Genomic DNA, 17,413 nt, shown 5'->3' with positions numbered 1-17,413 from the left:
GCTTATAACTCTTTGCTTTCGCCCCCAAACGCGCCCCTGGCCACCTCCTTCCTCAGGTTCCCGAAGATGCCACCTCACTTTATCCACATTGCGAGTGTGGACGGTTGGGAGGCCGGCTGCGGCGCACCCGAGGTTAGACTCTCTGCCGCTCCGTTGTCCCAGGGCGGGAGACGGTTCGCTGCAATCCTGAGGCCGGGCGCGCCTTCGGTGCCCTGGTTACTGGCTGTAGGCGGACGGACCGCCGGTTTCCGGGGCAGAGCACCCTTGCCAGGGCCTGGCCTTGTGTCCCAGACCCCGGGGACTAGCGTCTACAGCCCCATCTACCCCCTTAACCTCCCCGGCCGCCTCCTCTGCTGCCCGCGGGAGGCGAAGGAGAAGCGCCACCGTCGGCCCGGCAATTAGTCAAGTAACTATAACAACTAAACATTTAAAATGTCAGCATCTGTGGTGGGTTGCATTTAGACATAATTGGAGACAAAGTGGAAACACGACGGGAGCGCCTTGTAAGAGGAAGTAGGGAGAGGCCGGGCCCGGGGAGCGGAGTGGACGGGAACCAGGTGATGGGGTTCGGCAAGGAAGGCAGCGGGCGGGGAGGACGAGAGAAAAGCGAGGAGAAGGCAAGGGAGACTGGGGAAAGACGGGCGTGAATGAGGCTGTGCAGGGTGGTCACGTAGAGAGAGGTGGAGGAGGGCGAGTTTCCTCCTTTGCCTTCCTGGGGACCGAGACAACCAAGTCCCGAAAGACTTTACAGGTAGCACATCTCCGCTTGGCCAGGTGCGCAGCATCTCCAGCGGGCACAAACTTGCGTGCTGCCCTTCCTGGGGCTACACCAGGTTGAGGGCAGTCGTGGTGAGTCCTGGTTCTGCAGGGGTGGTGTGGGAATAGTGGACAGAGTACTTCTGAAGAGAGGGAGAGAGGCGTGAGGAATGCTGATTCTCTCATAAAGACAGCACAACATTGGCCAAGTCAGTTGAACTCCCAGAACTTGGTCCTCTGAGGTTGTTTAAGCTCCCTGGCTTCACCCTCAGAAATTTGGTGGGAAGAATGGTTAAGGTCACACGTTTTAGAAGGAGAAGCACCTCAGTGCGTCTTCCTGCCCAGCAAGTCAGGCGGCAGGGAAGGATCCCAAGGTGAATTCCTGGACAAGGCCCTCTGGCAGGGAGGAGGGGAACCCCGGGAGGAGGAAGACTTCTAATCATGTCACCTTAGGGAAGACATCTCAAAAGTGAGAAAGTTGACCTGGATGATCTCCAAGCCTCCCCTGATGTCTAAGATGGTGTGAGTCTGTGAATCAGTTGCCTTAGGAGTCTGGGGGTGAGAGAGGAGGAATTCAGACACGGGAATCTCGGGACTGATCAAAAATGCTGCGAGTGAGAAGTGATGGGATTTTGCACCACCTCTTCCTCTGCACGGGGAGGCTGGGTCTGATCTGCAGTGGAGAACTGAGCCTTGAAGTTGTTGACAGTTGTTAAGGGAAAACAAACCTTTACCTAACTTAGAATGAACAAGGGGTACAGAACAGATCGTGCCCAAACAGTGCAGTGGACCTCTACTAATGTGTTTGAAAGGAGCTTTCTGTGCTGCTTCGGATTTGGTGAGGCGTTTGCAATGTAGAAGGCTAACTGCCTCTCTTCTTCAGAAATACTTTATTTGCTGTTTCTTTATGTTTTTGCCTTGGCCAGAGAGTGGCAGGTACCAGAGACCTCCATCAAACTGTCAGGCTTGGAGTTCTCTGAATTAGCCCTTGAAGCCAAGCAGGTAACCAGAAAGAATAATTTTCTCTCAGTCGGGAAGACAATAAATAATTCAAGAGCAGGTTAATTAAATGGGTGGTTTGTGCACCTGGTTGACTAACAGACATTTGACTCAAAATCCGGCATTGCTGTGATCCCATTGTTGGCCTCTACTCTTCAGGTTTCCAACACTCACCCCCTTGTCTAGGGGTAGCTGAATGCAGTCAGATTCCAAGTCTGGGTCAGGTCCTGACCTCATCCCTAACCTGGCAAGATTCCAGTTTCTAATGATGAAAAGAATTTGTGCTCTTTGAATTCAAATTGCGGTAACAACTCAGTCTCAGCCCCTTTTCCTTTCCTAGTCTTTTCCTTCTCCCTCTGTCCAAATCAAACATCCCAAAGCCCTACTGCGTTGCTTTCGTCGCTGAACATTGAAAGGGGAAATCTGAGACACATCGACACAATCTGTGTACGCATTGTGTGTGTGGGTGTTGGTTATAGGCGGGTAATTATTTCAACCAAAATTTATGTTGGTCTGTGTTAGACTCTGTGTTTGCTTTCTTTTCAGCTTATATTCCTTGTATATTTCTCGATCTGACGAACCATATTGATTGCTTACTCTATATTGACATCCCAAATAGTGAATTGGGCACTTAACAGTATATAGCAGTTAAAAGACCCACCCCACTGCCATGTCTGGGTTGTAAGATAAGAGGTTAGCACTTTTTCTTATTTAATGGTACACACCTACTTAGGGATAGTAAGAGTAGTTACTATTTATTGAGTGTCTGTAGTAGGCCAGTCTTAGGCATTTACAGAGGACCCCTCAGATGTACCTCCAACTGTTTACCTGCCTCTTCTTCCCACTGGAGGTCTGGACACAAGGATGGATGTGGCTGGCTGTAGCACATTTCTTTCCAGTCTTGGTTTTTACTTTGAAAATTTATCCGCATTTGTTTTCAAATGAGAAGATTTCAAATTACCAATTTATTTTATATGAGCCACTGTCTTTGAGTACATTTGTCACATTTGGAAGGTGCAGAATAAAACCGAGGGTTTTGGTTTTTTGTTGTGTGTGTGTGTGGCTTTTCATACCATCAGGCACATGGCCCCTTACTGCCCAGGCAGCCTTTTCATCCTCACAACTGACATTTTACAGATGAAGAAACTGTATCAGAGAGGTTATGAAACTTGCCCAAGGTTGCACAGCTGGGATGTATTAGATCTGAGATTTTAGCTGAGTCTGAGACTCTTAGGCCCGTGTCCTTTTTTTTAACCCTAGTCACTGCCTTTGGATTGTTTAACTTTGATAATAGTGAATAATGTTTCTATCCAAACGATTACCTTTCTCTGTATAAATGAAATATTTGGAGTTGGAATTTCTGATTGGCGTTGAAACAAGAAGAAGATGACACCAAACATACTATGTATCCTTTTTAAAAAGAGGAAATTCTATTTCGTTTTTAAAAAAATTATTTTTCTGCTTATAAAATTCTACAGGTTCATTGCCCCAAATTTTGAAAGTACAGGGACATAATAAAGGAACAAAATCACTACTAATCTTATCATCCAGAAGAGATTTGGGTGTCTCTTTTTCCAAATATGGTGTATACGTGTATCTTAAAACATTGCATACTGGATGTTTAGAAGAAAAAAAAAGTGTTCTAAAGGGTTTCAGATGTGAAGTGATGTCTGCTTCCAGCCAATATAAAATGAACAGTGTTTATTAGTAAGAGCCCTCTCAGCTCCAGCTTGGTTGAGCCTGTTTGCACACTGTCTCTTTTATATAAAGACAGATGAAACCATTCTTTGGGAAGATCAAAGATTCATACCAGTTATTTCAGGTTAAAAAAAATTTTTTTTTAATATCTAGAGTCACTTTTTAAAACTCTGAGTTTTGACAACATACAACTAAAATTAATTCCCAATAATATTTCATTGGATTCCCGGCAGCATTTGCTACTGGAGAGTTTTAACGGGGCCCTGACAGATGATAACAAGTAGTACGTACTGAGGGACAGTTTTGCTAGGTGAAATGTCTTTATGGTTGATCCTTTCAGCCAGTTCTAGCCTGTCAGAGATTCTGTCACAGGGAACTGAGTAAACCTCTCAGTTTCTCAGATTATCCATCTGGAAACAAAAAATGGGTTTACATAAATGATAGGATGCCTGGGGTTGACGATAGCCTGTCCCTTGAGGACCCTCCTTTGGCCTATTCATATGATGCTGAGCTCTTAGCCATGTCTTATCTGGTCTCCACTTTGTGTTCTGTCCGAGGCATCCCCATGCCCCCCACCCCCGCCGGTATCTCACTTTGACATGTGATGTTTGCACCTCCTGCCTCCCCGATTCCCCTCCTCTCTGGTGCCTCCACCTGGTTCTCCACTGCCTCAGAGCTAGCACAGGAGGATGCGCCACGAGAGCAGGGCCCCTTTCTGCTCACCATGGTTTCTCCGGAGTCTGGAACTGTGCCTGCCATGTAGAAGGGGCTCGGTAAATCCTCATACAACTTAATGATGAGGCTGGCGATATTCTTAATTTGGCATAGAAAGAGAGGCAAACAGGAGACATTCTTACATATGCTAAAATACAGCCAAAGTATAAAACACTAAAAGAGATAGCTAAACCAAGATTAAGCTTTTGGACTCTCACAGAGCCACCAACATTTCTGTGCGAAGCGTCGGAGTCATTAAACGACTTGGTTGGGACAGTCCCTGCTACAGGGCACAGGGACTGCAGACTAAGGGTGGGATCTCAGGATATCTTACAATGTCCACATCAGTTTGGTGTTGGGGGGGGGGGCCTGTCACGGAGTGGTGTCTACCTACCCCTGCCGCCAGTCTCCCACTCTTGCCGTCTCACAGCCCCAACTCCATAGGTAGATTCTATTGCCTCCTGGAAATGTGCATTTTATTCCTCTTTGCAAAAGGAGAGACTTCTACCCTCTTGGATCTAAATTCTGCACAGTTTTTTCACTGTCTCGCTCACATCTCACCATCGTCAACTCTGCTCACTCCAGCCTCCCACAGACTCCCGAGACAGCTCACATGGCTCTCTTGCTCTTGTGCACATATGACCTTGCATGAGGACACACTTTCACATGTGTGTGCCTGGGCTGTCTACGTGCAGGAGAAGCAGATGGAGGGCAGGGCCCTTATGTCCACGTTATGCATTTGCAGAACTTAGGAGGACACAGTGACCACGTGGGGAGCGCGTGGCTGGCCCTGAAAGGAGGAATGAACGTCCCATCTTTGGTAGCCTCGTTTGGCTTGGGAACTCAGAACTCCCCCTTCAAAGAAACGAGGGAGCCTGTGGCTCTGGGCTGTGGTGGCTGGCTGTGGGAGCAGTGCCTGGGAACTGGCCCGGCTGGGTGGCTGTCCGGCTGTCCGGCTGGGTGCTGTGGGTGCTGGGTGCACTGGCAGCTGCTCCTACCATCTGCTCCAAGACTCGACTCGGAAGGGAGAGTCAGCGCAGTACAGCCTCCGGGATGCAGCGGCCAGGGTCAGGGCCGGGTGCCACTGTCAGAGACAATGGCTTCGCCCTCCGGGGCTGGCCACCACCACAGGCCTCGGCACTCCTGTCTGTGACGGGGTGCTGAGAACAGAACCTTCATCACCACCTGACTCCGAGGCCATTGTCCTAAATGAACAAGTCCATTGCTCTAGCTAAAGGGTTTGTGAGGGCCTCGGTTACATACAGGCCTGGAGAGACAAAGGTTGTGCAGACGCTAATTCAGCGTGTGTTGAATTGGACTGGGTGTTCCTGTCCAGTCTCCGTCAGTTAATTACTCTAGCCCAGGTTGAGACTCAGCCTGCCTGGTCAAGCAGTCTGTTTTCTCTAGTTCTATCCTGTTGCTACCTTTTGCTCAACCTTCTCTGTGTTGCCCTGGTTACCTGAGAGAGAAAGTGATTTCACCTAGCCCCGCAGTTTCTACTTTGGGCTGTCTCTGGCTCCTCTAGTTTTTCAAATTGATTAAAAAAAAATTGTTTTTTTAATTGGGTAAAGTAGACATAACATAAATTTGACCATTTTAACTCAGTTTTAAGCGTACGGGTCAGTGGCCTTAAGTACATTCACATGGTCGTGCAGCCATCGCTACCATCCCTCTCCAGAACTTTCTCATCATCCCAAACTAAAACTCCATATCCATTAAACAATAACTCCTCATTCCCCCTTCCCCTCAGCCCCTGGCAACCACCTTTCTACCTTCCGTCTTTAGGAATTTGACTACTCTATGTACCTTATATAAGTGGATTTATACAGTATTTGTCCTTTATGTCTGGCTTATTTTACTTAGCATAACGTCCTGATTGTTCATCCATGTTGTAGCATGTGACAGCATTTCATATTTTTTAAGGTTGAAAATATTCTGTTGTGTGTATGTACCACATTTTGTTTATCCATTCATCTGTTGGTTCCACCTTTTGGCTGTTTTTGTGAATAGTGCCGCTGTGAACATGGGTGTACAAATATCTCTGTGATACCCTGTTTTTCATTTTTTTGGTGTATAGACCCACAAGTGGAAATGCAGGATCAAATCGTAATTCTGTGTTTAATTTTTAGTGGCTCCTCTGATTTTACAAGCAGGAACTCTCTTGGTCCCTGGTCTTTGCTGCACCAACTCTGCCCTTTGTTGACCCTCTGGCTCCTGTGCGTTGCTTCTCTTTGTGTTCCTCTAGGATGGACCAACAGTAGGGTCCCAAACAGCCCATGTTTATTTGCTTGCTTAAATATCTGGTCTGTTTGGCTACATCACTCTGGAATCCTCAGGTCTTTTAGGTGAATAAAATAGTTACGGAATCTTTCTTCAAGTCTTAGCATTGGGTCCTAGCTGTCAGAAGTTATAAATGCTCCTTAAACAGATTTTACCAGAGACAAATCTTGCGGTTTGCCGTCATCCCTTGACCACAGTCATTTCTTCCAAGGGATTTCATCAGAAAGAGCTAGCAGTGTTTTCCAAGATTTTAGGCCTGAGAATGTTTTGGGTATGTGAGAACTGCGAAATGCACCTGACATTGAGAACGAAGGGATCTTGTACAAAAATTCGTTGTTGTTGTTCATTTAAACCATTGCATTTCAGCTCTTGAATCAATGGGAGGCCCAAAGGCCTAGCACTTCATTTGGTGGCTGCCAGGGAGGCGGACCAGGCAACCTTACCTGGGCCGCAGAGGAGTCAAAGACTCAAGTTTGGGCTTCCCTGGTGGTGCAGTGGTTGAGAGTCCGCCTACCAATGCAGGGGACACGGGTTCGTGCCCTGGTCCGGGAAGATCCCACATGCCGTGGAGCGGCTGGGCCCGTGAGCCATGGCCACTGGGCCTGCGCGTCCGGAGCCTGTGCTCCCCAACGGGAGAGGCCACAACAGTGAGAGGCCCGCGTACTGAAAAAAAAAAAAAAAAAAAAAAAAAAGACTCAAGTTCATTTCTGCTCTTAAGCTGGGGACTGCTGGGGCTTGGAAGTGAAGCAGGTTTCAGCCCACAGGGAGACAGTTTGGAGAATGGCTTCATTTCCTAGTCTCTTTAATCTGCCTTGGGTCACAAAAGTGGTTTTAAAAGACAAACCAGATTTGTAAAAATGTCATTCACACACACGTGCACACAATTAACACCACAACGAAAAATACTCCCCAGCAATGCAAATCCCACACTTACCTGGCCATAAATTTTGGGAGGATGGAATTAGCTTTTCTCTGTCTCTCTGGGGTCAGGGTGGGTGTAGGAGGTGGGGCATCCCTGTGTGTCCATTTGCAGTCCACACGGTTGGGGTTGAATGGCTTAGTGGGAGCAATTAACTATGCACTCGTACCCAACCCAGTGTCTGCTTCTCACCACGCAGAGGGTCGGGGCCAAGGGCCCCCACCTGTGTCTGCATAGTCTGCCCTTGAGTACAACCAACACCTGGGACTACTGGTGAGCTGAGGTCGTATTTCTGTGATGCCGTCTGGCCAGATGGAGCCATGGCCCCTTGTCCTCTGCAGTGTCTGTAAAAACTGTAGGTCTGTACTCAGGACATGTTTCCAACTGAATGACACACTGATTACTTTTCTCTGGATGCCTTTCCTTTCTAGCGAGGAAGAAACTACAGGCCAGGCCACTGTGAATCAAAGGTTCATCCCCCTCTCTCCGTTCCTTAGCTTTCCCATTCGCGTTCTCTTCCGGTTTTGGCTTCCCATTTGTATTGTTTCCTTCCCTGGCCAGCGGCCTGCACCCAGAGCTCCGCTCCCGGGCTGCCCGGCAGGTGCTCCGGGCTGGCTGGCATCTGTGGTTGTTGGTGAGTCCCTGGCATTAGGGATCCCAGGCCTTGACGGCTCTCTTTCCTTCCTTCCTTTTCCCCTTTTTCTACTGCTTCCTTTTCTTCCTTTTCCTCTGCATATATCTTAGCTCTGCCGGAGGCCACACAATATTACTTAGCCCAGCTGGAGGGCCTGAGCGCTGGGAAGTGAGCTGACACCACCTCCCTCCCCCAAGGCATCTAGAACTGTGGGCTGATATTTCCAGAGCATTAGTTTTAGGTATCTTTTCTGTTTTTGTGTTCACATGGTCCATTTTGATGATGGCATAAAGCTCTCCTGCTGAGGAAAAGTGCAGGGGAGGAGAGCAGAGTCTTGGAGCTGACTTTCTTTTTTTTTTTTTTTTCCTTATTGGCAACTGATTCATGAACCCTAAAAAAAGAGTTGATAGCAACATAGCCAGCTAGCGATAGCAGCCCAGATGGTCCCCTATATAATAGAGACATTTGTATCTTGGATAAAAAAATATTTAAATGTGTTCTGTGAACCTTATTGAGAAAGGAATTAGCAACAACTGCATTCAAGGGCTGTGGGTATGGAAATAGCCAAAAGATTCTAGTCCCCCTGAATGCAAAAATGAAGAAACGGAAATTGGGAGGTGTCAGGCTGAGATACGGGGGACTCCAGTGCGGGGAAGATGGGTTTGGAATACATGGCACTGCTCTCGTCTGTCGGCCTGAGGTAACCCACCCTCGGGTGTGTCAGGGGAGAGGGGTCCAGTCTGGTCGTGTGTGTGTGGAGGTGGAGCTACGTGTCCGGTCTGTGTCCACCCAGGCATACTGCCAGCTGTGGAGGCTTCACAGCAGCTGTAGGCAGACCGGGGCCAAAGAGAACAAATTTGCGCCAACGGTCTCTAAATTTTATGTTGAACAGATATACAGATGCTGCTTCCCATCTTCCTTTCTCCGTTCACTGGGAGATGGTACAGGCCCAGTGAATCCCATGGGCCGGCCTGAAATCTTCATAGAATGTTTATTCTCATTGTCCTGTATCCTAAGCAGGCCATCGCGGGGGGCTTGGAGATTCCTGAGAGGCGTTCTGAATTGCGGTGGCATCAAGCTGACGTTGGCCACTTTGGAGGATGGAGGGGGAGGTGATTAGTAACAGTCACTGAACTGGAGTGTGTGAGGGGCCGTGCATGGGGAAAGCCGGCCTCTTAGAGCGCGTGGAGTCACTGTCTGGAGTTAGGGGCAGGGACCAGATGCTGAGAGCGTAAAGCCACTTCGTCATTACCGGACTGTGACTTATCCCGCGATGATTCTGCTTGGAGGTTCTGGAGAGTGATGAGGAAATTGAGCTGAGACCAACCAAGCATATGTGCTGACTGGAGAAAAGTGACTGGAGAAAAATGTGTTTGGGCTTGACATCCTTTTCTCTCATTGGTTGGCAGTTTTAGAACCAAAAGGCCTGCCCTAGAAAGGGGCTGACAGCTAATGAGGCCGATGAGCTGCTGCTGCAGCAGCTCTCAGCAAGCTGCCCTGGGCTTTAGACAAGTCCCTGCATCTCCCCGGGCCTTTTGTTTTCGTGTGTGTAAAATGAAGGTGCTGAGCCAAGTGCTCCCTAAGCTCCTGTCCAGCTCCAGAATTCTGTGGTCCTTGCATTGCCTGCTATATGCATCTCATCCAGTGCTTGCTACGTGCATCTTGTATTTCTCTTCCTTTTCTCTTGTCATAGCTTTTCCTTTCCAATGGCCTCCCTGGGCATTCGGTGTCAGATTTCTGTGTAGGCAATGTACTGATTAAGGTTCTTAGAAATCAGTGCAGGCCACCTTAATCAAAGAAGGAATTATGGAAATAGAATTGGAGTGCTCCTAGAAGGATGGAAAGCCTGGGAAACAAGACTTACAGCAACGGGATAACCTTGATTTTGATTGCTGCCCGCTCTGTCTTCTGTCCCTGATTCTCCTTCTAAGGATGGAGAGTCTTACGGGCTGAGCCTGGGTAAGACAGGGATCTCCAGGCCTCCCCGGTGGAAAGACAGGCCCCTGGGTTTACCCTCCCACCAGGACTGTGCTCAAAGGGAGAGAGGTAATTCTCCAGAGGAAATCAGACCGGTGTAGGAAGGGGGCATGGATGTTGAGTGACCAAAAAAATGACAGATGTTCACTACTTGAGCTCTTCAGTTTAACTGTCACCTCCCCTGTAATCGGAGAAAGCAAAATTTTCTCTAAAGCGAAGGTTAACTTGTTACCACAGGCCCTGTGATGTGTTTTCCCAGGGGAGTTGCCGGAAAAGCTCTTATTTATCTTCATTCTCAGCTTGATGAGGAACAGCTGTGCTCTGGCCAGGAGGATGGACTTACTGGACTCCCGGTCCTGAGTGTGTCTCCCCCACTTGAGTGACGACTGCCCACTGCCCTTTGTAAAGTCTCCGTCTTCTCATCCTTAAAACATTCCACGGAGGCAAGGTGAGGGAGCCTGCAGCTTTCACAGAGGCCACTGGATGAAGCTTTGCAGGAATTTAGCAAAGTGCATGCTAACCTAGAAGGTGGAACAGCAGTTGTGTGAATCAAGAATAAGAAAAAATGGTGTCTTGCCAGTTTGGTGTCCTCCAGGCTATTTAGCCCCAAATTCTAGAGCGCACGTGGTAAAGTGAAACCCAACTCTTCCTTTTCCTCTTGGAAAAGCAAACCCGTACCCTCAAATTCCCTCCTCTTTCTGAGAAAGTCCCCCACTGCCCCTCATCTAGACTGTGCTGAGCAGATCTGCTCAATTTCCATTCTCTGCTTCATACAGAGCCCGGGTCAGGGGACTCCCTCCCAAGCCCTGTCTGAACCACTTAATATGACCCCTCTGCATTCCTACCAGGAGTCACTCTCTTATAATTAGCAAAGTTGGCAACTTCCACCACTGTACAGGTAAGTTATTTTGCTTACTTTGACAACTGAGGCAGCATCAGTTGTCTCCCGAGGGGAGAGGTGATGTTATGGCTCAGAGCTGTGCCGTGTGCCGGCACCTCTGTTAAAATTAGCTCCTCCGTCATTCCAGGGTTGTCATGAAGGAACCAAAATGAAGTTTGGTGTGGCAGGATTATTAAAGCCAAGGGAGAAATGACTCTAGGACCAGCATGGTGTTTTCAAGAGGTCAGTCCCACTGAGCCACAGGGAGGCAATCGAAGTGCTGGGCCTGAGACATTGACCTTGGAGAGAGAACGCCGGCTTCACCACACCGAGAATTGGTTGCTGGAGCTGATTCGTAGTCCATGTAGTCCCTCAGTTTTTCAGTTTTTACTTCCTTATATCAAAACACCAAGTGGAGGGCTTCCCTGGTGGCGCAGTGGTTGAGAGTCCGCCTGCCGACGCAGGGGACACGGGTTCGTTCCCCGGTCCGGGAAGATCCCACATGCCGCGGAGCGGCTGGGCCCGTGAGCCATGGCCGCTGAGCCTGCGCGTCCGGAGCCTGTGCTCCGCAACGGGAGAGGCCACAACAGTGAGAGGCCCGCGTACCGCAAAAAAAAAAAACAAAACAAAAACCACCAAGTGGAATATCTTTTTCAAGAAAAAAAAATCGATAAAACAAATGAAAACCCAAGCTAGTAAAGTGTCTGGGGTCCAGGCTCAGTCAGCTGTTAGGGAGCGTGGGTGGCTGTGCATTGGCCCACGGCACCCTGCACTCTACTTCTTCTGCAAATGAGGCCGAGTTGGATGGGTTAGCTTTACGGTCTGCTGATTTGTTTTCTTTTTATTGACTTACATTGCTGACAGAGGACAGAGTCATATAATCGTATAGTCCTGGAATCCCGACACGTAAGGCGACCTAAGATCATCTGGTCTGTCTTCACGTCTGGAATGAGGTACTTGAACCCAGAGAGGCGAGGTCATGGCCGAGCCCAGAGCAAACCTCTAGGTTTCCAAATTCCCCTGCCAGTTGCTTCCTCCAGTCCAGAGGGGTTTCATCAGGCAACTTGTCGTGTTTTACAGCTACTGAAATAAAGAATAAAAATGTATCTCCTTGACCGTCACAGCTGTGCAGACTAAATCTTCATACTTCCCCAACAACCCACCATCGGATTTTGTGACATTTGGTTGTTTTCTAGATGGAGCTAAAGAGAACAATGTTGGTTGAATTAAGAAAAGAGGGACATGCAATATTCCGGCAATCCCCGTATTTAATTTATTGCATAGCTCTGAGGAAGATGTGCGTTGAGGGTTGTTTCCAAATTTTCGTTTATTTACAATGCTTTATCTTTGAGAGGTGCCTTCTCCCCTCGTGGACAGAGGTTTCCATTTGCGAGGCCCGGACACGTGGGTAGTCCAGATTCAGGGTCCTGATTCAGGACGTGTGCAGCACCCGGTGCCCGTCCCCAAACCACGTGACATGTCAGTTCACCTCTCTTTGGGTTGCAGTGTCTTTAATCTTCAAACAAGTGGGTCTTTTGTTCTTCCTGGTGTCCTGACTTGGGGGTCACCTTCTTTCCTGCAGCTTTCGTGCAAGATGATTTGGTCACACGTCTTCAGGGTCAGGTTTAGCACTGGCCCCCTGCCCCAGCCCCTTGCCTTGAGAAGGTCTTTGTAAACGGTCAGTGGAGCCACACCGTTCCTCCCTTTTGTCATGGCGTCTGTCCTCTGACTCAGCCTTGAAGGACACAAGGTCATAAGCTAGGCGACGGCTGGCTTGTTGCTCACACTGTGGCTGTGTAACCACTGCCCTCTCAGGTGGGTGTGGACAGCGCTATGGTGGTGTGTCCTCCACCACTAGATTTTCAGTTGATCCCTTTGGCCAGTGAACACCTGCCCTCTGCACCCCGACTCCCAATCCCTCCCAGGTGCTCTCCTCCCTGCCAGCAGCTCGTGTGACCCTTGCCTTGCAGAGGACAGTCAGATGCGCTTGTGATTTCAATGCTTTGCCAATGGATGAATAAGAAAGACATACAAAGCAAGTGGCATTTCTGGTTTAGTATAGTGACTCCAAGATAGAAACCCCGCTTTGGAGTGAGATGGGAAGAATGCTTCGCAGCCATGTCTGGGGAGAAGGTGCCAACCTGCTGGTGGACGAGACAGGGCTAACCTGCGCCTTGGACCCGGGACCCGCGAGCGTCGGCCCCGCTCCATGAGCTTTACGGTCACTCTGGGTGACGCTGAACCGCCTGGGAGACGGCGGGTGGTGTCTGCAGAGGATGCAGGCGAAGAGTTGAAAGCCACAGGGAGATGCTGGAGGGACACAGGATGGTGATGGGGCTTCAGCCCAGCCCCTGCCTCCAGGCTGGGCAGGGTCCGCCTTTTGTGGAACCTCTGCGAGGCTCCACGGCCCGCCTCTGCACTCTGCCCGCCAGGGTGCTCGTCCCAACGGTCAGGTGGATTCTCTTCGCCTGTTGTGGACCCTTCTTCCCTGTGTCACGTCAGGCCTGACGTTCTGAATCTGGGCTCTAGAACTCTCCTCCCGTTTGCCTTTCCTGACTTCACCAGCCACATTCCGCTGCTCTGGGCCTCACCCTCCTGCTCTGTGAAAGGAGGTGGCCGGGCTAGTGTCACCCCGAGATGTTATTTCTCAGAAGGGTAGGGGCCGGGACTCTATATTTTTAGAAAGCTCCCAGGTGACTGGGACATGCAGGCAGCGTTAGGAAGCGGGGGCACTGGACCGGGGATCTCCCCGACGGTCCATGGCTCTTTTGAACCTTATTTGCGAATGATTCCTTTCCAGGACAACACGTTAAATAAAGTGAATCACCTTGTCATTCCTTTACTCTCAGTTTGGTTCCACATGTGTCCCTCTAGCGTGTGATCCTTTTATTGGCAGTTCTATTTTCTATTTATCCGTACAGTATTTCCATTTTTTCCTTCTCCAGGAAGTTTCCTATGATTTGCTCCCTACTCCCTGGTTTCTCTTTTGATTCAGGGCTCCCGTACGCCCTCAAGGAGGTGTATCTATCTCACAACAGAGAGCAGTCCTTGCTGTTTTGATGAGGAAGTGTGTTCTCTTGGTTGTTTGGTCTGTGAATTTTCATTCCCCCCTAACTAGGTGGACTCCTGACTGTTCTCCCCTCCCAGCAAGGAGCCTGGTCGTCAGTAATCAGAGGCCCAGTAAACACGATTGATCTTTGACCTCTGTCTTCTACGGCAGTGGTCCCTAACCATTTTGGCACCAGGGACCGATTTCGTGGAAGACAGTTTTTCCGTGCACGGGAGGGGGGCGGGTGGGAGAAGGGGATGGTTCAGGCAGTAATGCGAGCGCTGGGGAGCAGTGGGGAGCGGCAGATGAAGCTTCCCTCACCTGCCCACTGCTCCCCTCCTGCTGTGCGGCCCGGTTCCTAACAGGCCGCAGAATGGTACCACTCCGTGGCCCGGGGCTTGGGGGACCCCTGTTCTATGGGACACTGACGGCGCTGTTCACTCCCTCCTTGAAGTGGACTTTCAAATACAAGAAGCCCCTTTATCTGATGCTTCTGTGCTTCAGACCTCAGTCGGGTCCACTTGTCCCCTCCTCCCCCAACACCGCCCCAGCTTCAGGCCCAGCTGGCTCGAGTAGGAGGGGGACAGGGCGGAAGAGGAGTGACATCGGCTGCCCACCTTGTGGCCTGCAGTTTCCTTTGGCTCTCCGTCGTGTGGGAGTGCAGGCCGGATCACCTCTGCTTGGTGACAACGGTCTTCCTACATCACGGCCTCAGCCCACCTCTCTGGGCCGTGGTTTTCCCATCTGCAAAGTGAGGGCGTGGGCATGGTGACAGCTGAAGCCCCTTTCTGTTCTTAGGAGAGGCCCCACTCACGGCCCGGTGCCCTTAACAACAGGTACCTGCAGAAGCGGTTGATGAGAGCTGCTCAGAAAAGTCCTTTCTTTGCAAAGGATGTTGGTGTCAAGTCTGTCTGGGGAAGCCACGTGTGCGCTCTGGTGGTTCAGACTCTCGGGGCCCTTTGTGTCTTTTGGTTCCTGTGATGATCTGAATAAATTATTTCCCCTCAGCATCCCCACTGCCTTTTCCACCTCTTCTCTGCTCGTTAGCGTCTGTGCCCTGAGTGGGCAAGGCCCAGAGGGGCAAGGGAAGTGAGGATGAATTGGTGGAGCGGGTGCGGCACTGGGCCCAGGGACAAGAGGTTTGGGTGATGAGGGAGGACCTCTGCCACCATCTGCTGAGATGCCCTGTATGCCATCACTCGAGGGATGGTGAGTGGTCGTTTAGGGGCAGGGCTGTTAGGGGTGGGCCGAAGACCACTGCTTGTCGCTTCCTAAGCGGCGGGTCCAAAGGTGAAGGAAGAAGGAACACTCGATTGTGAAGAGGAGTTGGAGGTGACACGTTTCCCTTGAAATGGTTGACGTTCCACCACGATGACACTGAATTATTGTACTTTGCATTTGCTATATTTGCTTCCTTGAGCAGGCAAGTGCAATCCCCCAGGGCCTCCGAGGCTTATCTTCAGTGCAATTGGGATACGAAGATGCTGCAATTAGAGTCTTCGAGGCGCGGTGTGGTGGTGACAGAGCTGCTGAGGGGAGCGGCCCGGGCTCAGCCTCCCCTGCAGACCCAGGCATCACCCCGGGCTGACTTGAAGGGCGGCACCTGCTGCGTGGAAGGCGGTTTAGCCCCACCTGCAGGGCAGACCTGCAGTGCCTTCGGGAGGAAAACAGAAGGTTCCCTTGCCAGGGAATGCGCCTCCCTGCTCACCAGTCATTTCCCGGGGATGTGCCCAACATGACCATGTATGACCCAGCTGGGAATCCCCCCTCCATCCATCCCGAGCTGGCCTCTCTGAAGTCCTGCTTTTATTCAGCGATGTTGTCCTTTCCCAGGCACGCTGGAGACCCTGAGAGAGCTCTTCCTTGCCTCTCCATCCCCCAGCTCCGTGTGCGGAGAAGCAGGGCCTTGTGGTACCTTCCAGTCTTTGCTTCCCCTTGCAGCCACCAGCCCAGCCCAGGACCCCAATTTCTCAGGCCCTGAAGGAAGCCAGGAACCACCAGCTCTGTGACTAATCAACGTCATGACGTCCGAGTGGAACATTGCCGAGAGCACGGTTTCCACAGGCGTGACCTCTGCTCCTGCAGATTGAACTGGATTCCAGGGTCTATCTCAGCAGTGGTGCGTTTCTCAAACGAAGGACAGCCAGCTCTCAGAGGCTGTGGGCCTCTCGCCACAAACACACTTCCTTTTTCCACTGTCACGTTCTCTTGGTCGTGTTCTAGCATCTCTCTCATAGGATAGGGATATTGGCCTCTCCCCACCTCCAACAATTCCTGAAGCTGCCAGGCCCCCACTTTCCTTCCGCATCAATAGTTAATGGAAACTAAATGGGCTGTCATTTGTGAGAGTCCTGGGGCAGTGGTTTTTGATTTGTCAAGAAAGTTGAAGGAGCGGTCCCATCTAAATCACTTGCACGTCACCTGAGATTAGGACCGTGAACCGTCCCGTCTTGTGTGCTCTCTTCCCCCTGTTCTGTCTCCTCCTCTGATGATGGTTAATTGATGAGAATGGAACACTGAATTGTCTTTGTAAAACCGGTGAAAGCTATAGGTTCCGTTCCTCCTGCATCTTGCTGTAGTTTCATTTAGGGTATCCCCTACAGGTATGCTCAAACTTGAGTATGCACGTGAATCACCGGGAAACTTGCACAAAGTTCAGATTAATTCCTGCCCTTGGGGATTCTGGCTTGGGTGGGTGGGCTGGTCATACTCAGTTTGGGCATAGAGATTGGTTAGAGAATGGTCTTTTACATGGATTGCTATTCTGTGCATGGATGGGGAGGCTATTAGCTACGATGATAGCTAATATTGATTGAATACTTAGTCCACCAGGCACTGTCCTAACTGTAGTGACTCATTTAATCCTTACAGTGTCCTCTTATGCAGATCCTGTTGTTAGCTCTAGTTTGCAGAGGAGTAGACGGAAGCACAGAAAAAGTGCCCGTGGTCACACAGGTAGTACATGGCCAAGCCAGGAGTGATTCCAGGCGGTCCGATCCCAGAGTGTGGCTCCTTTCCATGTGTTACCCCACCTCTCTGCTCTGCCGTAGCTTTTGAGTAACAGTTTCAAGCTCTCTGTGCTCTGTAGGTAGAGATTTTTGGGTTTTTTTTTTTTTTAAGAGAATGATTGGTATTTCTGATTTCTCATAGTCCTAGAACTGCACGTACATGTGAGTAGCTCTGATGAAAGAAAACCCAAAGATGGTTGGGTCCTCCATCTCGAAATAGAAAGCCTGACCCCTACTCGATACTCTGTAATGACCTATATGGGAAAAGAAAAGAGTAGATTTATGTATATATATAACAGAGTCACTTTGCTGTACACCTGAAACTAACACAACATTGTAAATCAACTGTACTCCAATAAAAGCTAAAATAAAAAGAAGGAGCCTGACCCTATGAGGTTGAAGATAGCGGATGAGGTGGAAGAAGAAGTTGGGACATTGTTGACCGATGCTGCTGTGAGTCATAAACTCACCTAAGAGAGTTCTTGGCGATGCATCTGGA

General features: G+C 49.9%; 1 protein-coding gene across 4 annotated transcripts in view; it reads left to right on the top strand.

Moving 5' to 3' along the window:
- Nucleotides 1-17,413, top strand: part of CNIH3 (cornichon family AMPA receptor auxiliary protein 3) — a 281,351-nt gene that overhangs the window by 159,707 nt on the left and 104,231 nt on the right. The window lies entirely within an intron of this gene.

Source organism: Pseudorca crassidens, chromosome 2 (genome assembly GCF_039906515.1).
Source record: "Pseudorca crassidens isolate mPseCra1 chromosome 2, mPseCra1.hap1, whole genome shotgun sequence".
In the NCBI taxonomy this organism is placed as follows: domain Eukaryota; kingdom Metazoa; phylum Chordata; class Mammalia; order Artiodactyla; family Delphinidae; genus Pseudorca; species Pseudorca crassidens.
This window is presented reverse-complemented; position numbering and strand designations above follow the sequence as displayed.